This window comes from Podarcis tiliguerta (assembly GCF_965153285.1).
Source record: "Podarcis tiliguerta genome assembly, chromosome: 8".
NCBI lineage: Eukaryota > Metazoa > Chordata > Lepidosauria > Squamata > Lacertidae > Podarcis > Podarcis tiliguerta.
This window is the reverse complement of record NC_139541.1, coordinates 74126229-74151997: the sequence shown is the minus strand read 5'-3', so window position 1 is coordinate 74151997 and position 25769 is coordinate 74126229. Positions and strand designations below refer to the sequence as shown.

Here is a 25769-nt window from a genome sequence, read left to right as displayed (position 1 = left end):
ATGCTCTCATGCTGTGTCAGCTGAGGAAGCTGCCAAATTTTTCCTGAATCACATCTTTTGGCTGCATGGGGTCCCTTCTAGGGTGATTCCTGCCGTGGAAGACAGCTCACCTTGCATTTCTGGTGAAAGATCATGAGTTTGTTGCAGGTAGAGGTGAGCAAATGCCATTTTGCAGCAGTACTTGTGCTGCTACGTAAATCAGCGGCAGAAGAATAGGGTGGATAAGCTAGCGCAGGCAGAGTTTGCATACAATAATGCTGAACACGTGACCACAACGATGAGTCCCTTTCCTGCCAATTACGGATGTCATCCCAGGGCCTTTCCAGAGTGTGAGGAGGAGGAATTCAGAGTACCAGCCGCAGAACAATTCACAGACAAGGTGGAGGCCATACACCAACAGCTCAAGAAGACTATGGAAAGAGCCAAGGAGGCGTACAAGAAGGCGGTGGACAAACATAGGAGACCGGGGGAGGTTATCCAAATGGGAGACAAGGTGTGGTTGTCATCTCAGGGGCTGCCTCTGGGGGGGGGGGGAGGTTGCAAGAAACTGCATCCTAGGAGGGTGGGCCCCTTTGAGGTGACACAGCAGGTTAACCCACTAGCTTTCAGGCTGAAGTTGCCGGATAACATGAGGATACATGCGGTGTTTCACAGGTCTCTGCCATTGCCTTACAGGGAGGGGCACAGTTTCTGGGGGAGGGAACAGGGGGCCCCACCGCACCTAGCGTAGAAGAAAGGGAACTTTATAATGAAGTGACGGAGATACTTGACTCCAGGTGGAACGGACATCGAGTACCTATTTGCCTGGGAGGGGGTTCCCAGTTCGGAAAACGCATGGATTCTGGTGGGGCGCGTGACTGAGGAGTATTTCATAGAGGAGTTCCACGCTCTCTTCTGGCACAAGACCAAACCTCCGAAGTTGTTTTTTGGGGAAGTGTTTGGACCCACAGTGGACGAGGGTGACTTTGAGGGATTCCGTGCTCAGGGGAGGGGGAGGGAATAGGGGACGAAGTTGCCGAGGTCTCTGATGAGGAGGAAATTTCCTGGGACCTCCCACCAGGGCAAGGATTGTCGGGGGGGGGGAAGCATTTTTTGATTCCACAGAGGATGATGGTGATTCCTTCATTGTTTTCCCCCCTCCTGCCAATGCCAGTGAGTGGGAAGCAGCTCTGGACCCCACCAATGGGGGGGTGAGGGGGAGTGGATGTCAGGGGACTGCTATCAGAACAGGGAAGGGAGGCAGGGGAGCTGTTGGGATACACGAGCAACCACCACTAGCATCTGACATTTTATTTTCCATAAGCATTTATTTTGCATTATAATGATCATAATGAAGGCTTAACTATTTTTTAATGATACACTACAGAGTTCTTTGTATTTAGAATCCACAATTCCTACATTCGGACCCCTTTTTCTCTGCTCTTGTTTCCCTTTACCTCCACCAAAAGCAAGAAAGAACAAAACAGAGATCGCGAGTCCTGGATTTCACCACTAGGCCTCCAATTCCCCCTCATTGCCATGGATTTTGGAATACACAAGGAGGAGGTGTACACTGTCCGATTTACTCTTCCTGTTCAGGCTGGTGTGAGATTCGTGAAGCATTATAACAGCTTTCTCTGTAAACTGAAATAACAAATTTCCCAGCTCCAATAAAATATTTTCCATTTTTCCGGACGGCACAGAAATTTGTTGTTGCACAACCTTTGAAAGAGAAATAGGTGACAAAGAAGAAAGCTGGAAAACAAAAAGAAGTTTTGACTTTAGTCCTTTTCCCAGGGAATAGGAGATGGTGCCTGTGATGGTGAATGAGAATTTTAACGTGTTAGTTTTAATAAGGGTATATTTAAGAAATCTGAAAAATATAATTTCATCATAACATGAATGTACAAAATTTTCAGCATTAGGAATTCAGGTAAAAAAATTACTCAGATATAATCAAAAGGAGTCTCAAGACATGAAGTTTATTAATAAACAGGTTATATTTATAAAATATAATGAAATTAGAGGTTCTGAAAACTGCCCTAATTAATCATAACAAAATCAAATTCTTGTGGTCTGGTGATTTGCATTAAAATGACAGGAATTCTATCCCTGTATCTCCTGGGCCTGTTAAAAAGGCACATGCTGTGGCCACACAACGATATTTTAAAACAACCTGCCATGAGTCAACAAGGTGATCCAGCCGCATAAGAAGCTGGAGTTGCACTCCATTGTCTCTCAGGATGGTTGGATGCCAACTGAGGCTCCTGCACTGTCGAAAACTGTGACCTAGCCATCCAGAGAACCCTCCTTTTATTTTGCCATATCTATTTTCATGTTAAACACATCTAACATAAAGTGGGAGAAAAGGGGGTCCCAAAAGCCAATCAGGAACTCCTATCCGAATTCTTAATCAGCTCTCAAAAGTGAAACTAGCAAAGCCCAGGCTGCAAAAGGCAGGCAAAGGATGGGGGGGGGGGATGTAGGGCAGAGGCAGCTCAAATGGCCTGGACTCTGCCTCTTCCTTCCTGGGGCAAATCAGCCCATATACCCCTTCCCTATTCATTTCCAATCCCGTCTTCTTTTCAGGAAGGAAGGGTGTGGTAAAATTGGTCCCTCTCCAAAGAGTATTATTCCTCAAAAACGCTGTTGAATGGGGTGGGGGGTGCATGTAAGGCTGGATCCAGGCACATGAATACAGTGATACAGTTAAATGATTCGGTTCAATGTGTTGTGAAATCCCAATGCAGAAAGATGGGACTCCACATCGCCGTCTGGTACCACAGTATTATAATGCATATAAAGCAATTTACCGTATTTTTCGCCCCATAGGGCGCACCAGCCCATAGGGCACATCTAGTTATTTTTGTTTGGGGGGGGGAATAAAGAAAACAATTTTTATTTCCCCCCCAGGCGCGGGGCTGGGGCGGAGGAAGCCCGAGCTTCCCCCGACCCCAGCCCCAGAACAGGCTGCTCTCCGCAAGCCGTGGGAGCCCTCCCACGGCTTGCGGAGAGCTACCCGAAGCCCAGGCGTGACTGCTCAGCGCACCCAGGATTCAGGGTACAGGCAGCTCTCTGCAAGCCGTGGGAGCCCGGTGGTGCACACCGACCCCTCTCGCTCTCCAGGCTTCAGCGAAAGCCTGCATTCGCCCCATAGGACGCACACACATTTCCCCTTCATTTTTAGAGGGGGGAAAGTGTGCCCTATAGGGCGAAAAATACAGTATCTTTTTACACTTTTAGTTAAATTATGACAGCTAAATCTTTGGAGCAGCTTTTAGGAGGATACAGAGCACCTACAGGCAGAAGAGAGTGGAAATTCTGTTGCACAACTATAAATTCTTGCACTAATGGTCTGAGTTAGGGACGCGGGTGGCGCTGTGGGTAAAAGCCTCAGCGCCTAGGGCTTGCCGATCGAAAGGTCGGCGGTTCGAATCCCCGCGCCGGGGTGCGCTCCCGTTGTTCGGTCCCAGCGCCTGCCAACCTAGCAGTTCGAAAGGACTCCCAGGTGCAAGTAGATAAATAGGGTCCGCTTACTAGCGGGAAGGTAAACGGCGTTTCCGTGTGCGGCTCTGGCTCGCCAGAGCAGCAATGTCATGCTGGCCACCTGACCCGGACGTGTCTCCGGACATCGCTGGCCCCCGGCCTCTGGAGTGAGATGGGTGCACAACCCTAGAGTCTGTCAAGACTGGCCCGTACGGGCAGGGGTACCTTTACCTTTACCTTAATGGTCTGAGTTAGCCAGATACTGCTCATTGTCATAGAATTTAAGGAAATTTAATTACATTTCTTTTACGTAAGAAATACGCTTTTACATTGCTTTTACATAAGAAATACATCCCGATCTGAATCCTGCTTCTAGACAAGCAAGTGGCATTATGAAAGTTAAAGGGCAAAGTCCAGGCAGGCAAAATACTAAGGAAGAGTGCAGACTGCAGCCAGTAAGAGATATGATCCCTATCACTTTTCCAAAAATGTGCAATGGAAAAAGAGAGGAAGGAAGGGAGAGAAGGAGATCAGGACAGAGTCTGCGTGACCCAACCCATGTCTAGGCCATTCCCCCTGACTGAATAGCAATGTTACCTCTAGCAAAAGCTCCTCTAAAATCAATACATTGGGTCTCATTCTCAAGGCAGTTGACAGTCTTCTCACTTTCACACTTTTTCTTCTCTCCTTTGGAGAAGCAGGCTGGGCATTGCAGACCATTTTCAGCCAGCATGTTGCGATCAGGAACTTCCAAGATCAAATGGAAAGTGAGCATGTTAATGTCTTTGTCTGTTTTTGTATCTTTGTGTTATATAAATGGAATCCACCCTAGTAACTTACTGTTCTGCTGGGGCAGCTGCAAGTGTTCTTGGATGAAAACACAATCTAGAAACAATCTGGGTTCAGGGCTGAGCATGGGACAAAGTCACCATTGGTCTCTGAGATGAATGACCTTTACCCAAAGTGGGATGGGAGAGTGTGAACTTTTAATCTCTCTGAATGTATTCATGCCATCGATTATGGTGTAGCCTCCCTGAAAATATAGGTTCTTAGTCCTCCATTTTTGTACAGAGATTCTGTCTCTCTTCTGCTCTTCAGCAATGAGCTATCCAAAAAATTTTGTGAACCGCCCCGAGACACCCAGGTACAGGGTGGTACAAAAATTCAATAAATTCAATAAATAAATTTCAGAGAATGCTGTTAGGTAGGGTCTTATATTTGCACCATTATGACTGCTGGCTTAGGTAGTGCTTGCCAATTAAAAGACAGAGAAGAACCAGCTTAAGGGTGATTCAGGAGGACACTTGAATAAGATAGGTGGGTTGTAAGGTCCATATTTGAAACATCCAATTGAAAGTGAACTTGAAGGGACCATAAACTATTTATGAGCAGTTCAGCTGCTTAGGTATCCAATTATACCGTATTTTTCGTCCCATTGGACGCTCCGTCCCATAGGACGCACCTAGTTTTTTTGGGGGGAAATAAAGGGGGGAAATTTTTCTTTATTTCCCCCCCAAAACCAGATCGAGGAACAGCGGGATGGCGGTGCTGCGCCTCCCCGCTGTCCCCCGAGCTTGTGGGGCTGGCCGATGTCTGCCCGGCGCGAGGGGCGCTCTGCTTCAGGGCGCCCCGCATGCCAGGCAGCAGGCTGCTATCCGCGGGCTCCCCAGGTTTGCTGATAGCTTCCTGAAGCCTGGAGAGCGAGAGGAGTCGATGCGCACCGACCCCTCTTGCTCTCCAAGCTTCAGCGAAAGCCTGTATTTGCCCCACAGGACTCACACAGATTTCCCCTTCATTTTTGGAGAGGGGAAAGTGCGTCCTATAGGGCAAAAAATATGGTATATCTGATCCTTCATGGTGCTACTTCAAGGGACAGGAAGAAGGAGAGGCCTGGCTGGAAAGGCAATCCATCCCTAGTAGGTCCCTCCCTGCTGCCTATTAGGTCCCTCTTTTTCACAGTATCTTGTCATGCCTGACTTTCTGTCCAATCTGAATTCCCACCCGTTGAGAGCCCCTAATAGTCCTGAGCTGCTCAACCCAACCTACAGCCATCTGGGGCTGTCTCACCCCATCTGAACGAGGCACAGATTCTCTAAGTACTGCTGATTGACTAAGGATTCAAGCCTTGGCCAAATCCAGTGCACAGCCCTAACATGTTAATGATTCCACAATGATGCAGAAACTTACGGCTGAGAGTTTCATTGTTACAATTGTCAGTGTTGCAGCATTGTGTCTTCATCTCAAAGAATTTACCATCCGCTGCAGTAAAGCTGTAATCGCCTAAGTAACAAGCGAAGGATGCCAAACATGTATTCTCAATTTGCACTTCTGGTTTTTCTGTGAAAAAGAATTTGAAATAACTATCAGGATCTGGGTGGAAATGTGGTCTATTGCTACTAAAGCACATTCATTATAATGGTTCCAATTTTCTGTGTTACCCGAATCAGGACCTTTTGAAAAATACAATATGGAAGGTATTATTCAATTTTGCAATCTAAAGTGAGGTGCTGTTTATTTATTTAAATGTATGCACACTACTATATCATAAAAGGAAGGAAATATCAAAATGTTTTTCAGTTATAATACATAAAGGATACAATAAGAACCATATTAAAAGTAAATAGATTTCAATAAACCAGTGTGGTCTGCACAGGCCTGGTGGAAAAGAAAGGTTTTCTGCAGGCATTTAAGAGTTCATCTCTCAATCACAAGCAGTAGTGTCTTTCCTCCTTAATCGATAGAACCAGACATTCTTTTTATGTTCCCAATTAATTTGCAAATACATTAAATTTGGAATTTCTGCAGAACTTCATTTTAGGTCAAATTTGTTGCATGAAGAATCATGCCTTTTTGTATTCTTCTGACAATACATCTGCCATACACTGCACTCTCTCTTCTAGTCGATCCTAACAGCTTACAGGTTCAGGGCATGCATCCCTGAACTCCTGTTGTTGAACACAAGACACTTAGCAAGACACTTGCTTAACACCAACCTTACTATCCCCTTACCCCTCTGCCTCCAAGAATGTAGCAGTGATGTTGGAACAGATGGTCAAGCAAGCACCATCCCACCCAGGATCGCCCCAAGGCATTTTGGCACTGAGGTGCCAAATGGTACCCACTCCCTCCTGGGTAAAAGGAGTGGGTTAACCAGGAACAAGCAAAGGGATCAAATCAACCTTAACCAATGGTTGAAGTAGGAACCAAAAACCATCAAGGTGGAGGGACCCACTCTGAATCAAGCTGGTTAACTGAAACCCTTTTTAAGAGGTGAACTACAGGAATACTTCCTTCATGTTGGTTGCTTCCTCATCATTTCATCACTGAGAATTCTTTCAAAATCAAGGAGCCATAAAAGTGTGAAGCACCATCATCTCCCATTCTGGTTGCTCAGCTTTTGAATAGTTTTTATACATCTGTGAAAGGATTGTCAATTTTAATGTCATTTACGGCAAAGGGGATATTCAGCTTATATTCCAGGCTTATTGTCCTAGTTTGATACCCAAAACCAAACTGGAGCTCATTGGTTTGGCTCAATAGGGATTTCTGGTTGATGCAAATCAAGTTCTCCAAGCTTGGCGATCAGCACCAAATTAAGCCACTGCTTGTGATCAGGTGATGTTAGATTCCCCATTTTCACATGCAAACCATTCATTCCTTACTTCTGATGTTGCTGGACTACATCTCCCATCATCCCTGACTGGTGGCCTGGCTAGCTGAGGTTGATGGGAGTTCTAATTCATCTACAGCTGAAGTGTCACAGCTTCCTCACCTCACTTTTTTCATAGGTGAGTTGTTCCAGCATAGACTTCTATATGCTAGTAGAAACCTTAAAGTTCACCTATATCTTAACCTGGGTCAAATCCAACAGCAAAAGACAAAAAGACAGGCAAATCTTACCTATATTTGTACGCAGAACACTGGCAGAACAGGTATACATAACATTATTATTACAAGCTGTATTTGCATTGCTGTTATCTGTCATTCCAGTCCCGTTATACTTATAGTTGCACTCCAGACGCCCCGCTGAGGATAGGAGGAAAAGATTCATGAATTATCATCATCATCATCATCATCATTGTTTTGTTTTGCTGTTTGCTTAATGAGGTACAGAGGAGGAGGTGTTCATGAATTAAACTTTTAAATTAAAAACTGTTCAATTTAATAAGCATTTTAATAGAAGAGAATGAAATGAAACAAGTAAAACACTCATTAATTAAAACTCTTGTAGCCATTGTTCAGAACACTGGTTTAATTATTTCCAAGAAGTGGGGAGGTGTACCCTCCTTTTTTCACAGCCAACTTTCCCTCCCATCCAGACTCTCACTTAAATACATTTTGTTCCCACTGTTTGGTCACAAGCGTATATCTGAGCCCAATTAAACTATGGCATTTTCTACCAGAGGCACTGAATGCCCCCAATTTCAATGACTTTTAAAGAGGATTAGATAAATTGGTGGAGAATAAGACTACTAAGGCTACTAAGCATGACGGCTATGTATTACCTCCAATATCAAAAGTAGCATATTTCAAATAACAGTTGCTGGAAGACACAGTAAGCCAGAGTGTTGATGTGGTATGGTCCTGATTGTGTACTTCCCTTAGTCACTGGGTTGGCCAGTGTTAGGACAGGATCATGGACTAGGGATGAACCTATCTATCAATTTCACTTGCTGTCAATTTCTTATTTTTCTAATTCATTTATTAATCTGCAGCCACTTCCTCTAAGAAGCTCAAGGTAGTGTACATGGTTTTCTCCTCCCCATTTTATCCTCAGAAGAATCCTGTGAGGTAGGTTAAGCTGAGCGATCCCCAGTGAGCTTCGTGGCTGAGTGAAGATTCGAAGCCTAGCCTCCTGCATCCTTGTCTGACACTCAAATCACATTCAGCTCCCCAAATTTCCACAATCAACGAGTAGTAGTAGTGAATCTGGATCCTCACCAGTGGGTTGATGTGCTGTGTTCCAAGGAGTAGACTTGAAGATGTCTTTCTTTGTAAAATGTATTTAATTTCTTCCTGCAAGGGCCATACTTTGTTTTCTTCCCCTTCCTTTCCTAAGCAACTTTTACTCCCCATTCCAATGGAATTATTATTCTATCCTATTTTTAAGCCATATTTTCTCCACCTCTCCCACTAAAGAAAAGCTTATTCACCTTCTTAGCACTTTCCCTGCACTTTGAAATCATGCCCAACATTTTCATCTGGCAATCTGTTGCCTTTGCTAATTCCCCCCCCCCCCCCCCCGGTTTCCCTACTCTCACCCACCCACACCCACACCCACAGAGAGAGAGAGAAAGAGAGAGAGAGAGAGAGAGAGAGAGAGAGAGAGAGAGATCCGCATTTTGTGTGTATTGCTGAAATGCAGCTTCCATGTTAGAGTGGGATATTTCATTATTTTGCTACATGACATAGTTTATCTGTATAACATCGCAAAAAAGAATCTCTTGACTTGACTCTCTCCTGCTTTCTCTTGGTAACCCAGCAGTCCTTTCTCTTTATGGTGTTGATCTACACTCCTAATTCCCCTTCCTCCCAAGAAGCAAGTTCTCTTCAGTGTCCTCTAAAGATCATCAATTGTTTCCCATCTTACCTGCAGAAAGTGGGGCCAAGAGGAGGCATGCGCCCAGGAGTGCCTTCATCATTCTAGAAAGATTAGGAGACTCAGCGCAGGGATGGATCAACAAGGGAATTGATGCAGGTAGAGGCTTACTTGGAAGAATTTAAAGGCCATGGACTCGTGTCACAGGGAACACTTGGGAACAAATAGTTCTGGCAGGTCTGGGAATGGGAGGTTTTTTTTCCCACTGCCAAGATAAAGATGGAGATACTGAAATGCAAAGCTCATTAGTTATGATCTCATTAGTTGCTGATAGACGCTTTTGATTACTTTTTTGATATAATTTACAATTTAAATGGTGAAGGTACTCAAGAAAGCAACTGAGAGCCAAATAGGCAAAGAGTGACTGGGGTGACCCAGTTAGATGAGTGCTACACCCCAAAGGAAATTAAACTGGACTTAACCATTTATGGGTCCTTTACCTTTACCTTTACCTTTACCTTTACCTGATACACAAAGCTCACCTAACAAGAAGTGAGTCCTTTTCTCCCCATCCTTTCTCAGGAAGCCACATTTGGTGGCTGGCAGTCGGGGGGGGGGGGAGGCTGCTTCCATACAAGAGTTAAACAAAATGCTTGTTGTTGTTGTTTAGTCGTTCAGTCGTGTCCGACTCTTCGTGACCCCATGGACCAGAGCACGCCAGGCACTCCTGTCTTCCACTGCCTCCCGCAGTTTGGTCAGACTCATGTTTGTAGCTTCGAGAACACTGTCTAACCATCTCGTCCTCTTTCGTCCCCTTCTCCTTGTGCCCTCCATCTTTCCCAGCATCAGGGTCTTTTCCAGGGAGTCTTCTCTTCTCATGAGGTGGCCAAAGTATTGGAGCCTCAGCTTCAGGATCTGTCCTTCCAGTGAGCACTCAGGGCTGATTTCCTTAAGAATGGATGCATTTGATCTTCTTGCAGTCCATGGGACTCTCAAGAGTCTCCTCAAGCACCATAATTCAAAAGTGTCAATTCTTCGGCGGTCAGCCTTCTTTATGGTCCAGCTCTCACTTCCATACATCACTACTGGGCAAACCATAGCTTTTACTATACGGACCTTTGTTGGCAAGGTGATGTCTCTACTTTTTAAAATGCTGTCTAGGTTTGTCATTGCTTTCCTCCCAAGAAGCAGGTGTCTCTTAATTTCGTGGCTGCTGTCACCAAACAAAATGCTTACCTGCCGACATTTTCTGAATTTGTCCAAATTTGTTTTGCAGTTCCTCCAGAAGATTAACTTACCTGTCCTCCTTGCAGGGCTGGCTTCCCAAAAAGCATTGGAGCCTAACAGATGATTTGCATACTGTGCACCTGTGGTCTTTCCTACCTGTGTTGTTTGGAGTTTTTCATCCAATACAGTATGTTTTTGTCTCCTCTCTTTATGGCCAGTCTCCTAACGCAATGGGTGTAGAAGTACATCCACCTCTGGACTCTATAAAATCCACTTGTACCATACACAATTATTTCTCTGTCCTACAATCTGCTCCTCTGAGACATTGTTGTTTTATGCAGTCAGGCAACTACAGCTCTTCATTTTTTTATATTTTTTTTTTGTAATCTGGATTCTAAAATTATTATTTTTTTGACAGCATGCCACTCAGTTTTATAAACCCGTATCTATATAGCAATTTTAAACCAGAAACTCCTTAAAGAATCCTAAAAGGTTGTGGATAGTGAGAATACAGGCCATTGTCTCTTATCAAAAGAGGCAGCTGCCATATGTATTGGTGCAGGGCAGCAGGGAAGGTGTCGATTCCCCCTGGTAGGGATACTGCAGGACAATGGACAGCTCCAAGCAAGCAACGTGTTGTAAGGAGGCTGAAAAGTCCATTGAGGCCATATAACTATGTCCATCATTAAAGCAGAACAAATGCTGTAATTTGTTTCTTTGGTTGTTCTGCTGCAAACACTAAGTGCTTGTGATAATATTTTTAAATATCTTCCCGCAATGGCTGTGACCGCCAACCATATTCTTCAGTGCCTGATTGTAGCCCTCATTTGCTACAGCCATGTGCACAAACTGCTAATACTATCACATCCAAGGTCTAAGAGAAGTTCCTGGGTCCTTGATGAATAAAAATATATTCTGAGCCTGTTCCTCGGTCTTTGCTCTTACTTGATGTGGGGATCTTACTGAGTTGGAAGGAGCAAAATACTGATCAAAGTGCAATAAAAGCCTCAAGGTACAGCTCAAGTTACACACTGCTATGCACTGAATGACTCCAAGATAATTACTGAGAACTAATTAAATCATATTATGGAACTTTGCCCCTCCTTGTTCTAATTGTGTCAGATCGTTGGGGGGGGGGGGTGGAATACTTTGACTCAGCTCATCTGTTTGCTGACGACTGTCCTTAGCCACATTGTCTTGAATAGAACCCAGCTAGTTGTTTATACCTGCTTCAAATCCCATTCTTCATTTCAAAAAGATAAGAGCCCTGAAGTACAGAAGAATCCTTCTTGGAGTGGCTGTTCAGATGTCCATGGGTACAGGACTATCATGACAGGAGGGTGATAGGCCACTCCCACTGTGCGGGTGGCAGTAGCGGCCCCGTGAACCTGGGCCCTTATGCCTCTTTGGCTGTCTGGAAGGCTAACAGCAGCTCTGGCTGAGCTCGTTTTGCTCTTCAAGATATGGCAACTCTAATAGGTTGCAGTGATGGTCACCAACTCAGATGACTTAAAAAGAGGATTAGATAAATTCAGAGATGTTTTCCCACAATGCCTATGTTCTACTTCCACTGTCAAAAGACGTTTTGCCTTTGAATAATTGGTGCTGGGGATTTTTGATGGACAGAATATTGTCACAGTCTTGTCTAGCTTGCAGGCTTTCGACAGGGAACGGTTGGGATGCTGGACTAGATGGGTGATTGTCCTGATCCAGCATGTTCACCTTGTGTTTAAATGGGTGAGGGGCAGCTTTTTGCCTATTTCCTTCTTCTCATTCCACTGCTCTTGGACACAGAGCAATATCCTCATTTCCCACTATACCAGCCTCACACTGATGGGTAATTATGGTTCAGCATAAATCTCCTCCTTGTGAATTCAAGAATTCACAGCAATGGGGCAGTTGGGGAGTTGGAAGCCTAGTGGTGAGAGTCAGGCCTCAGGGTCCATGTCTCTTCCTTTTTTGCTGTTGATGGAGGGAGATGGGATGCAGGACACAGAGAACAGTGTGCTGTATTATAGTGTGTCATTATACTTATTATGATAAATATAAAGGATTGTGTGAAATAAAAAGTTGGTTCTAAAATGTGCATCTTTCAAATCATTAGTTTGGAATGGGGAAGTATGGTATATACTGAGATAAAGCATCAGAGTTTTGTTTTTAATGTAAAACAGAAGGCAAACAGAGGTTTGACAGTTTTTGAATGCATGGTTATGTCATCTAACCCCAATACAAGAGGACATATCTCTCAACTAAGTGAAATGAGAAAAAAGTTAGAACAGGTGGTGGAAGAGACTGGCTGGGCCTAACAATCTTTGTATGTTCAGGTACCTTAACCTTTTTAAAACACAGCATACAAAAAGTCATATTTAAAAGGCAATGGACTTTTACGCCAATCCTATGGCCTCCAACTCTGACCATTCTGAGTTGTAAATGTTCTAATATTCTCCTTACAGTTGAAGAGTACATTCACCCTGGAGGCAAAGTTATTTTCAAGCTGATTTGAATGTATACCCCTCAACAGTCCCAATTTGGCCAGAATGGACACGTAATTAAGCTGTCATGGGCTGTGCCTTGATTCCAGGGCCATCAATCACCTCAGGACACTCAGCCATTAGCGTGTTACTGCCGCCCATAACCTGTTAAAGTTTTTGGGTCGTAAATCCTTTGACCCATGGAGTCTGCTGCAACAGCACTGCAATAAAATTGTTTTATTGCCACTCCTAGAAACTTCAGCGATGCCCACACGCTTCCACTCCCACGCTGCCACTCTTCTCAGTTGTTGGACAGTTAAGACTTAACACTCCAGGAGTGTTTTTATCAACTGGGTGCACTGCCCACATGGCCCGGGCATTTTCCATTGATCTATGCTCTCTGGGGGCTGCTGAGAGCAGTCTGTCTGAGAATGTGAGCAAGGTAGTTTCATTTTGTTAGAGACAGAAAGCTGCATGCAGCTAGATTCTGTAGGTTTCCCAGAAATCCTATATTTTTATATTGTAACACGAAGCTCTTTTTTCATATTGGATGCAATCTTTTAAAGGAACTCTGTGCAAATCAGCCAGATGCCTCTTCCAGTCTAACCACACCTACACTGTCAGTAAACAGGTACTTTAAATATATGTGTTCCTCCCTTGGGCTTTATGATAAAACTGAGATTGAAAGAACCTAATTATAATGAGGCACAAAGTAATCAACAATTAGCATGTCACACACATGCTCTTCCCAGAAATCAGGTGAACCTGGAACCTGCTCACAACCATGGGGCCATTCAAGTTTTTACTGTCAGTTTTGTAGCTTATCAGTATTTTTCTTTTTAAATCTAGTCATGATAGCTATCTTCCCTCCAGCATGAGAGCCATTAAGCCTCTTAATACCAGTTGTTGCAGATCACAGTGGAAGGTGTGACCCACAAGGGATGTGCACACACTGATGGCTTGTTGTGGTTCTGGACAGATTGGTTTAGAGATCTTGGTTCAGTTGATCAACCAATTGCACCTGCTGGCGAAGCTGATGGTGATGCACCTGCTGGCGGTCCAGACCGAGCTGCAGGATGGTTGGGTGCCAGCTGAGGCTCCCTCATTGCCCCACTGTGATCTAAGTATCCAGAGAATCCTCCTTTTATTTTACCATATCTATTTTCATGTTAAACACATAAAACAGATAAAAAGTGGGAATCCCAAGAGCAAATCAGTTACTCACCTCGGAATTCTTACCCAACCCTTAAAAGAGAAACTAGCAAAACCCAGGCTGTAAAGGGCAGGAGAAGGATGAGAAGAAAGAATGTAGGACAGAAACAGCTCAAATGGCCTGGACTCTGCCTCTTTTCTCATGGGGCAGATCAGCCCATATACCCCTCCCCCGTTCATTCCCAATCCCCTCTTCTTTTCAGGAAGGAAGGGTGTGGTAAATTTGGCCCCTCTCAAAACAGCATTATTCCTCAGAACTATGTTGCTAGGGAGGGGTTCATGTAAGACTGGATCGAGACACATCAGAAAAGCAAATCCGTTCAATGCATTGTAATCTTCTGTAAGGAAATTCTGTTTGTGAAAGATGGAACTGCAGAATGCCATCTGTTGCCACAGTGTTATAAAGCATATAAAGCTCTTTACGAATGTAGCTAAATCATGACATTTGCAAAATAATGTATGGTTGTAGAAAGGAACATATCCTCCCGCTCTTCCTCCACCTGTGTATCCCCTCAATCCATTCTGGGGGTTTTCCCAATTCTGTGGAGCAGATTTTGGGAGAATACAGAGCACATACATGCAGAAGAGAGAGGAAATTCTCTTGCACAACTGTAAATCCTTGCACTAATGGTCTGAGTTAGCCAGATACTGCTCATTGTCAGAGAATTTAAGGAAATTTATTACATGCCATTTACATAATAAATATGCTTTTTGAGCAAGAGGAACACATTTTGTCCTGGACTGCATTCCAGTGGTGGACAGATCCAGATGCAACTGGGGTGGAGCAATGAATGCACTTTTTTACTTTTGTTCAGATGTGTATTTTATATACACATCTCACTCTGAATCCTCCTTTTGGACACGCAAGAGGCATTATGAGAGTTAAAGGACACAGAGCAGGAAGGCAAACACAAAGGAAGGGTGCAGAATGGAGCCAGTGAAAGATGTGGCCCCTCTCACTTTTCCAACAATATGCAAGGGAAAGGAAGACGGAGGAAGGTAGAAACAGAGGGAATCTGTATGTCCCAGTCGATGATTAGGCCTTTTTTTTTACCTGTTTGAGGCATAACGTTACGAACAGTAAGAAGCCCTTTTATATCAATACACCAGGTCTCATTCTCAAGGCAGTTGACAGTCTTCTCACTTTTACACTTTTTGGTTCCTTCGGAGAAGCAGGATGGGCACTGCAGACCATTTTCGGGAAGCGTTTTGCGATCAGGAACTGCCAAAATCAAAAGTATAGTGAGCATGTTAATGGTTTTGTCTGTTTTTGCATTTATGTGTTATATTGATAGAATCCACCCTAGGACCTTACAGTTTTGTTGGGGTAGCTGCAAGTAATCTTGGATAAAAATATGATCTAGGCACAATCTGGGTTCATTACTGACCATGGGACAAAGTCACCATTGGTCTCTGAGATGAATGACCTTTACCCAAAGTGGGGTTGAGGAGTATGAACATGCTTTTCCTTTTCATCTCTTAATGTTTTCATGCCATTGAATATGGTGTAGACTCTCTGATAATATATGCTTTTAGTCCCCTATTTCTGTATAGAGATTCTGTCTCTATTCTGCTCTTCAGCAACGAGCAATCCGTGACTTTCTGTGAACCGCCCTAAGACCACTGGGCATAGGGCAGTATATAAATTCAATAAATAATGTAGAACTAAAAAATAATAACTGCTAGCTTAGATAGTGCTTATATTGTCATTTAAAAGACTGACCAGAAGCAGCTCAAGGGTCATTTATAAGGAAACCTGGATAAGATATATGTGTTTTAATATCCATAAAGTCGTACATTGGAATTTGAACGGAATCCGTTCAGGAAGTCCGTTTGACTTCCGAAAAGTTCCGAAATTGGCACAGCTGCCAATTGGTTTCTGATTGTGCAGGTGCGCCAGAAACAATAGCGTAAGGCACACCAAACATATGACTTAAAAAAAAAGTTCAAAAACTGGAACACTCACTTCTGGTTTTTGATCATTCGGAAGCCGTAACATTCGACTCCCAAGGCGTTTGATAGACTTCTATATGCTAGTAGAACTATGTTAACATGGATCTAATACAACAACAGAATACAAAAAGTCAGGAAAATCTTACTTATATTTGTACGCAGAACAATGGCCTCACAGGAATCTTCAGTGGATTCACAAACTTTTTTTAAATACCCATGAAATGTCATTCCAGTCTTGTTAAACGTATGTCTGCACATCCTAGCTAATGCTGAGGACAGGAGCAAAAAATTACTTCATGGGTTATCATTATCATTAACATTATTATTATTTGGTTTTGTGGTTTGCTTAATGAGACACAGAGGAGGAGGTGATAGTGAATTACAACTTTTAAATTAAAAGGGTTCAGATTAGTAAGCATTTTAATAGAAGAAAATGAAATAAAATGAGTAAAATTAAACTCTTGCAGCCATTGTCCAGAACACTAGTTGAATTATTTCCAAGAGGTGGGGAGGTGAACCCTCCCTTTCTCACAACTTACTTTTCCTCCCATCCAGACTCTCACTTAAATACATTTTCTTCCCACTATTTGGTTACAAGCTAAGATCTGAGCACAATTAAACTATGGTATTTTCTACAAGAGGTAGTTAGGGCTCCAATTTTAATGGCTTTAAAAGAGAATTAGACAAACTGATGGAGAATAAGACTGCTAAGGCTACTAAGCATGATGCCTATGTACTACCTCCAATATCAAATGTAGCATATTTCAAATAACAGTTGCTGGAACCCACAGTAAGCCAGAGTGCTGCTGCTGTGCTGAGGTCTTGATTGTGTGCTTCCCATAGTCATTGGGTTGGCCAGTGTGAGGATAGGATCCTGGACTAGGGATGAACCAATCTATCAGTTTTGCTTGCTCTCAAATTCTATTTTTTCTAATTTATTTATTTATCTTCAGCCACTTCCTCCCAGAATTTCAAAGTTGTACACATGGTTCTCCCCTCCCCCATTTTATCCTTACAAGATTCCTGTGAGGTAGGTTAAGCCGGGGGACAGTGCCTGGTCCAGTGAGCTTCGTGGCTGAGTGGGGATTCGAACCCTGGTCTCCTGGATCCTTGTCTGACAGTCAAATCACAACTGAACACTGGCTCTCTTAATTTCAGCTCCTGACATTTCCACAACCACCAAGTAGTAGTAGGGAATCTGGATCCTCACCAGTGAGTTTATGTGCTCTGTTCCATAGGGGTGGTTTCTTTCTTTGTAAAATGTATTTAATTTCTTCCTTGTATGTTCATACTTTGTTTTCTTCCCTTCCCTTACCTAAGCAACTTTTCCTCTACATTTCAATGGAATTATTATTCTGTCCTACTTTCTAAATCATATTTTCTCCGCCTCCCCCACTATAGAAAAGATTGTTCATTTTCCCTGTACTTTGAAATCATGCCCTACATTTTCATCTGGCAATCTCTTGCCTTTGCAACCCCCCCCCCCCCCCGTTTCCACACCTAGTCATGTGTTTGTGTGTCTGTGTGTGTGTGTACACACACACACACACAAACAACACATACAGAGAGAGAGTGTTTCACAATTTTGTGTGTATTGCTGGAATGCAGCTTCCATGTTAGAGTGGGATATTTCATTACTAGTCTGTATGATATCATTTATCTCCACGACATCACAAGAAATAAACTCTTGACTTGACTCTCCCCTACTTTCTCTTGGTAACCCAGCAGTCTTTGCTCTCTATGGTGTTGAGCTACACTCCTAACTCCCCTTCCTTCCCAAGCAGCAAGTTCTCTAAAGATCATTAGATCATTAAATGTTCCCAATCTTACCTGGACAAAACAGGGCCAAGAAGAGACATGCGCTCAGGAGTGCCTTCAGCATTCTAGAAAGATCAGGAGACTCAGAACAGAGATGAATCAACAAGGGAATTGATGCAGATAGAGGCTTGGCTGGAGAGATTTCTAGGCCATGGCCTCATGTTGCAAGTAACACTTGGGAACAAATACTTCCATGAGGTCTGGGAATGAGAGTTGTTTGTTCACTACAAAGAAAGAGAGAGACATTTTGAAATTCAAAGCTCACTGTTGGAATTTTCTTCCTCTTAATAAAAAAGAAAGTTACTTGTCTCTTTGACATCTGATGGGAGGTCATTTCACAGTGTGGGCACCACAACTATGAAGGCCCTCTGCCTGGTTCCCTCTAGGCTCACTTCTCACATTGAGAGAACTGCCAGAAGGCCCTCAGAACTAGATCTCAATGTCTGGGCTGAATGACAGGGGTTGAGATGCTCCTTCAGAAAAATCCTGGATATTGGATCCATATGCAATGTGCTCCGGGTGCACATGGATGCACTGAAGGCTTTAACAAGTAAAACTGATCCTCCTGTCTTGGCAAAGGTTTCCAAAGGGTAAAATGGATAAAGTGAGACCTCAGGAGTCGAATGTGCCAATGACTGAGAGAGTGCCAGGTATGAATCAGCCACTCACACAAGTATGAGGAAGGTCTTGATGGGAGGGAGTCAGCAATGGCCATGGAACTTCCTCCATTAGGCAGCTACACAAACATGGTCATTCTCTCAACCAGTCGAGTGGGAGGCATCAAGCCATGTTCAAAGGCCACTTGAGGAAGAGACATTGTTGGTTAAGCTCCAAATTATCCCCAAAAGCTGATAGTGCATCCACACAGAAGAAGAGTGGGGGCAGTGAATCAAGCCTCTCCTGGTATGCCTCTTAATGGTCCATAAATAGCCATAGTTTAGAGGTCTCGAGCCCTAAGGAAGTCAGAATATCCTCTACCAGGGCCAAGGCCTTTTCAGTGATGGCTCCGACCTGGTGGAATGCTCTGTCCCATGAGACTAGGGCCCTTCAGGATTTAACCTCCTTCCGTCAGGCCTGTAAGACAGAGCTATTCTGCCTGGCCTTTAATTTGAATTCAGCCTGATCTTTTATTTCCTTTCTCTTCCCTCCCCCTCCCATTTTATGAAGATTACCTGCTCTGAGACTCCACAGCTAATTCTCCCCTGGCCTCCTCGCTGGCCCAAGTAGGACCAATTCAGCCAGCTAGCCCTGGGGATTATCTAATGCTTATTTCCCCTAAATTGATTTTAGCTTTTTGAATTTTATTGTTATTCATGTTTTTATATTGTATTTTATGCTGCTTTTACAATTAAGTGTTTTAAATTTGTTGTTAGCCGCCCTAAGCCCAGTTTTTGAACCAGGAAAGGTGGGGTATAAATAAAAAATATATTATTATTATTATTAGTAGTAGTAGTAGTAAGAATAAGATATAAAGTGAGATATCTGGAAGTAAAGGATTTTCTGTTTGTGGGTAGCTTTTATATTTTTGCTCCAGTGGAAGTAGATAAGAACAAATCTGATTTGGAGAGCTACAGAAAGAAGAAAGAAGCATCTAGGCAGGTGATGAGGTTGAGGAGAAAAAAAATTAGGCATTCTATTGCATTATTGGGATAAAAGCACATTTCAGGCATCTGCCAATCCTTAATTCCATGCGGGGATGCTACCTTGTAAAAGTAACCTGAAAAAATGAGTAAAAACAGAGTAATGGGACCTAGGTGTGTGTGTTGGATTGATAGTCAAAGGATGCAGGTGGTGCTGTGGCCTAAACCACCAAGCCTCTCGGACTTGCTGATCACACGGTCTGCAGTTTGAATCTTCACTACGGGGTAAGTTTCTGTTGCTCTGTCCCACATCCTCCAACCTAGCAGTTGGAAAGCATACCAATGAAAGTAGATTAATAGGTACCACTGTGGTGGGAAGGTAAACGTTGTTTCCATGCACTCTGACACTTGTCATGCTCCTCTATGGGCCAGAAGCAATTTAGTCATGCTGGCCACATGACCCATAAACCTATTTGTGGGCAGACACCAGCACCCTTGGCATGAAAGTGGAGATGAGTGCCACATCCCAAAGTCGAATTCAACTGGAGTTAACCGTCCAGGGGTCCTTTACCTTTACCTGATACCCAAAGCTCACCTAACAAGAAGAGAGTCCATTTTTCACCGCCCTTTCTCAGGAACCCACAGTTGGAGGTTACAGCATATACGTGGCAGTCTTGGGGGGTACTGCTTCCACACAAGAGTTACACAAGAATCCTAAAAGATTTTGGATAGTGAGAATACAGATAATTGTCTATTAACAAATGAGGCAGATGCCACATATATTGGTGCAAGGAAGGTGCCATTTCCCCCTAATGGAGATACTGCAGGACCACCGATTGCTCCAAATGAGCACTGTGTTCAAAGAAGGCTGCAAAGTAAATTGAGGCCATCTGACTATGCCCATCATTAAAGCAGAAAAACTAATTTAGTGCTTTGGTTGTTCTGCTGCAAGCACTGAGTGCTTGAAGGGCTTGTGATTATATTTCTAAATCTCTTCTCACAATGGCTAAGATGACCAACCATATTCTTCAGTGCCTGACTACAGCCCTCCTTTGCTACAGAGATGTGCACAAACTGCTAGTACTATCACATCCTAGGTCGATGGGAAGTTGTTTGCTCCTTGATGGATAAAGGTATATTCTGAGCCTGTTCCTCGGTCTTCGCTCTTACTTGATGTGAGGGTCTTACTGAGTTGGAAGGAGCAAAATACTGATCAAAGTACAATAAAAGCCTCAAGGTACTGCTCAGGTGACTGCTCAGCTGGCAAAGCTGAACATAGCTCATGACTGTTGAAAGGTGCCAGGGACACACTGCTATGCACTGAATGACTCCAAGTTAATTATGAGAGCTAATTAAATCATCCCCCCCCCTCCTTGTTCTAATTCTGTCAGATTGTTGGGACAGGGAGAGCTACTTTGACTCAGCTGATCTGTTTGCTGATGACTGTCCTTAGCCACATTGTCTTGAATTGAACCCAGCTAGTTGTTTATACCTGCTTCAAAACCCATTCTCCATTTTCAAAAGATAAGAAGAGCCCTGAAATACAGCAGCATCCTTCTTGGAGTGGCTGTTCAGATGTCCATGGGTACAGGACTATCATGACAGGAGGGCGGAAGGCCACTCCCACTGGGCCCTTATGCCTCTTTCCCTGGCTGGCAGGCTAGCAGCGGCTCTGGCTGTGCTCTTTTGCTCTTCAAGATATGGCAACACTAAAAGGCAGCAGTGATGGCCACCAACTTAAATGACTTAAAAAGAGGATTAGACAAATTCAGACAGGGCAATGTTACCCACAGTGACCATGTTCTACCTCTACAGTCAAAGGAAGTTTGCCTCTAAATACTTGGTGCTGGGAATAGCTGATGGACAGAATATTGTCGCAGTCTTGTCCACCTTTCAGTCTTCCCACAGGGATCTGTGGGGATGCTGGAGTAGATGGGTGATTGTCTTGATCCAGCATCTGCAACTGATGTTTAAACTGGTGAGGGACAGCTTTTGGCCTATCTTCCTCTCTTTTCATTGCTTTGGACACAGAACAATACCCTCATTTCCCACTTATATCACCACCCAAGGTATTTTTTAGCCACATAGTACAGAAGGCACAGAGGACATTTTGCACTAAGCTGTCTGTGTTGGGGTGTCCTTCCCTTTGCTTCATTATTTTTATTAGCCCTACTTAGCAAAGCAACTCCTTCCTTGATAGCCAAAGGTGCTTCTCAAGTTTCCACCCGATCCCTCACCAATAAATATATGTGGTTGGAAGGATTAGAGGTGGCATAGGGATTTCAGCAAACCCCTATGCACCGTTGGTGGAAGTAAAAAGGTAAAGGTACCCCTGATTCTTGTGTTCCAGTTGCGAATGACTCTGAGGTTGTGTGCTCATCTCTCTCTATAGGCCGAGGGAGCTGGCATTTGTCCACAGACAGCTTCCGGGTCATGTGGCCAGCATGACTAAGCCGCTTCTGGCGAACCAGAGGAGTGCATGGAAACATTGTTTACCTTCCCGCCGGAGCAGTACCTATTTATCTACTTGCACTTTGACGTGCTTTTGAACTTCTAGGTAGGCAGGAGCAGGGACCAAACAATGGGAGTTCACCCCGTCACATGGATTTGAACTGCCAACCTTCCGATCGGCAAGCCCTAGGCTCAGTGGTTTAGACCACAGTGTCACCCGCATCCCTGAGGAAAACTAACAAATGATAATCACTTCCAGTCCAGTGGCTAAGGCTTTGAAAAGGAGTCCTCTCAGTTGCCTCCTTTCCAGGTTAAATATACCCAACTCCCTCATCCATTCCACATAAGGCTTAGTTTCTTGACCCTTTATCGTTTTGGTTGCCCTCCTCTGCACACAGTCTAGCTTGTAAATATCCTTCCTAGATTGCAGTGCCCAAAACTGGACACAGTATTCCAGCTGTGGTGTGACCAAGTCAGAATAGAGCTGAACTATTAGTTCCCTTGATCTGGACAATATAAAAATCAGTTATAATATAGTAGACTCTCTCTCTCTCTCTCTCTCTCACACACACACACACTTATAAAATTAAGTCATTAAGATTCTCATCGACCCCCAGAACCATAAACTCCTAGACCCTAGTAAAAGACTAATGTGAACATTTCTTTTTTTTCCTTCCAGATTTTGTTCATAGGAGTAACTTCACTTTCCAAGCATGTGCAACAACAGATTTCTGTGCCATTGAAGAAAGAGTTGGAATTTGAGCAATAGCTCTCTTTTCCAATTGAAATAACAGTTATAATGCTACACAAATCTCACACCAGCCTCATGTTGATGGGTAATTATGGTTCTGCATAAACCTCCTCCTTGTGAATTCAATAATTTACAGCATAGGTGGGGGGGGCAGTTGGATGCCTAGTGATGAGAGCTTGGCCTCGGGATCCCTGTCTCTTCCTTTTTTGTTGTTGGTGGAGGGAAATGGGATGCAGGACACAGAGAAAGGTTGCATTGGTCTTTTATGCCAATCCTATGGGCCTCCAGGTCTGACCATTCTGAGTTGTAAATGTTCTAATCTTCTCCTTACAGTTCAAGAGTACATTCACCTTGGAGGCACAGTTATTTTGAAGTAGATTTAAATGCATACTCCCTAACAGTCTGGATTAGGCGGGAACAGCTATGGAATTCATTAAGGTGTCCTGGTTTGTGCCTTGATTCCAGGGTGTCCTGATTTCTCCCTGCCAGCTGAAAAGGGCCACAAAAGCAGGTCCTGGGGTGGCAACAGGATTGGGAAGGAGACATGAGGGCTCCTTCCCAAAGCCGAGTTACTGCTTACTAGGCTTTGGGAAGAATGCTGTTGGACTCTAGTACCCTGTCAGAGTCCTCACGCCTCCTGCTGTACATACATTTTGCTGCTCTTTCAGACCAGAAATCAGGGGCTTACCAAACCATTGCACTGTTCCCACACCTCTGTATTGTTTAGCCTGGAAAGTAGATGGGATCCTCCTTAATGAGGGTCCTGGTTGCACGCGGGCCCCTAAGGCACCCCCCCTGCTGGGAAAGTTGTTGCCGGGCATGGCCAAAACCTTAACCATTGGGTCCCAGGATCGTGCCAGGCGGTTTGACCAATCGGGCAGTTGGTGCAATTCCTGGGGCCTAAAAAAGCAGCAGCGTGGCATAACTGGGGGTATTTGCATCACGTTGCCGAACACCCGCCCTCCCTCCCTAATTTTAGGTGGTACTGCTTTGGCCTTGCTTTGGATTGGGTCGCCTGATTTGGAGCAGGGGCTGGGTAGGATTTTTTTTTTCCATTTGGCAGATTGGATGTAGCCACTTGGTTTTCGCCTACCCCCTTAGCAATCGTCACAACTTTGTAAGGTTTGGGGGTTAGGCACTGGCTTATTGGAGTGTGTGGTAGGGGAGGTGCAGCCATCACATCCCCCTCCATGAATAAGGGTATTCTGGTAAAGGAATCTGGAGGTCCTGGATCTCATCCGAAGTCCACTTAAGGGGCTAGGGCCATGCCAGGACCACAGGAACCCCGGGGTGAGCTACGCTGGTCTTCATTGATGTTGCTCCCTCATTTGGTGTTTACCCTTTCAGACTTCCAGCCAGAGAGGCAGAAGTCAGTTACAGTCTGCTGCCAAGCCTAAGCCAACACTACTCACTTTGCTGTATACAATAAAGCTGTGGCCTAAATTTTGCCCAGTAACTTAAACTAAAATTATGTGTCAGTGTGAAGTAATTTTCAGGGGAAGGGCTTGGGGGCCTTGAAGTGCAATCCAAACCAACTGTGCAAAGAAGAAACATATACTCAGGATGGCCCTCATAATAACATAGCAATCAAAAGCCAAGGAGGAACGAACCAGCAGGTGGCTTATGGAAGAAGAAGCTGACTTGAAGGGATTTATGGGCCTAGGAAAGGTAACCAAGGATTCCAACTGGAAACGACTGGTCCAGTGAGGAGCAGGAAATTATGGAAGTAGAGAGTGCATGCTTTCCCAGAAATCCTATATTTTTATATTGCAACACAAAGCTCTTTTTTCATATTGGATGCAGCCAGGTGCCTCTTCCAGTCCAACCACACCTACACTGTCAGTAAATGGGTACTTTAAATAAATGTGTTCCTCCCTCGGTCTTTATGGTAAAACTGAGCTGGGAACAAACTAATCCTAATGAGGCACAAAGTAATTAACAATTAGCATGTCACACTCATGCTCTTCCAACACATCAGGTAAACCTGGAACCTGCTCACATCCATGGGGCATTGACATCCTAATATTCTGGGAGTGGGTGGGGTGTTTCTAATGTAATTCCCACCACCACCCACACTTTGGTTTATTTTTATTAAATTTGAATATTGCCCTTCATCTATTGACCTCATGGCAGTTTACAAGAGAAAAACACAAAGCACATAATGAAAACCAGATTGACCCCTTCTCACAAACCAATATCCCCCTCCGTCTCTGTGGGGTGTTGTTTGTAAGTTACTTTGAGCTGCCCTGGGCAAGATAGCAAGTAATTTTATTTAATTGATCAATGATGATGATGATGATGATGCAAGCAACGCAAGCATGGCATCCAAAGAGAAACTTGCTTTTGCTGTGGCCCCTGAGCACCCATCTTGCTGGGGTGGGGGCTTGTCTTCCTGCAGGGTGGGGCAGGCATGTCCTTTGCAGGGGCTGCATCCAACAAGCAAGGTTTCCTCCAGTAAGGGGCAGGGGTGGGTTTCCAAAAATACCCTCTCGTGAGAGGAGCTCACCAGCTGCTTCCCTGATGGGGCAGTGGTGGGAGCAGGGTGGGCTTGTGCAGCATCAGAACATCCCCTCCCATGAGAGGAGCTTGGGATGAGGCGGTGGCTGCTTGGGTTTGTCTCTGGCAGAGGGAGGGCGATAAGGAGGACGATGCCTCGGTAACAGTGATCGAGCAGAATTATTTCCACAATCAGTAAATCGTGATCTATAGGTTGGACTAGTGGAGCTACAGGAATGAAAAGGTTGTAGATAAAATTTCCTCTTGTAACCTATTTCCAGTGATATGACTTCTGAACAGCTTTCATCACCATTTTTAGCACACACACACTCCTCTCTTCCCCAATTTTCGCTTTTCTTTCTCCCTCCTTCCTTCCTTCTTTCTCTTTTTACTTTCTCTCAATTCTCCCCTTTCTTTTCTCCTCACTTTCCTGCTTTTGTTGTGTTCTTACTTTTATAAATCCTAACAGCATCAACATTGCCATCATTATTGCTATTAATTTTATTTTAAATACACCTCCTTCTACTCATTTATTTATACTAACAGAATTTCTAAAGGATGGAGTAAAGTCATATGTGTGTAATCACATCTAAGAAAATGTGGCATTTTCCCCTCTCCATTTATTTCCAATGTTTCATTAATTAGGAGACCCTCTCACACTAAAAAAAAAAAGGGGGGGGACACAAAGATGAGGCAATGCTAAGATATCTCAACCAGATGATGATATGAAACATTGGACTGAGCTTTAAAAATAAAATAAAATGCTTAATGTGCTGCAAGTGGTGGTGGTGGGAAATCTGAACCTG

At 44.0% G+C, this 25769-nt stretch overlaps 1 protein-coding gene across 1 annotated transcript in view; it reads right to left on the bottom strand.

Annotated features, from left to right (window-relative positions):
- Positions 1–4151: 4151 nt before the first annotated feature.
- The window catches only part of LOC310684624 (uncharacterized protein), a 211110-nt gene continuing 189492 nt past the window's right edge, over positions 4152–25769 (bottom strand). Inside the window, exon 4 of the transcript XR_014514771.1 lies at positions 4152–4212. The gene's annotated coding sequence lies outside the window, so the exon portion shown is untranslated. The remainder of the gene's footprint in view (positions 4213–25769) is intronic.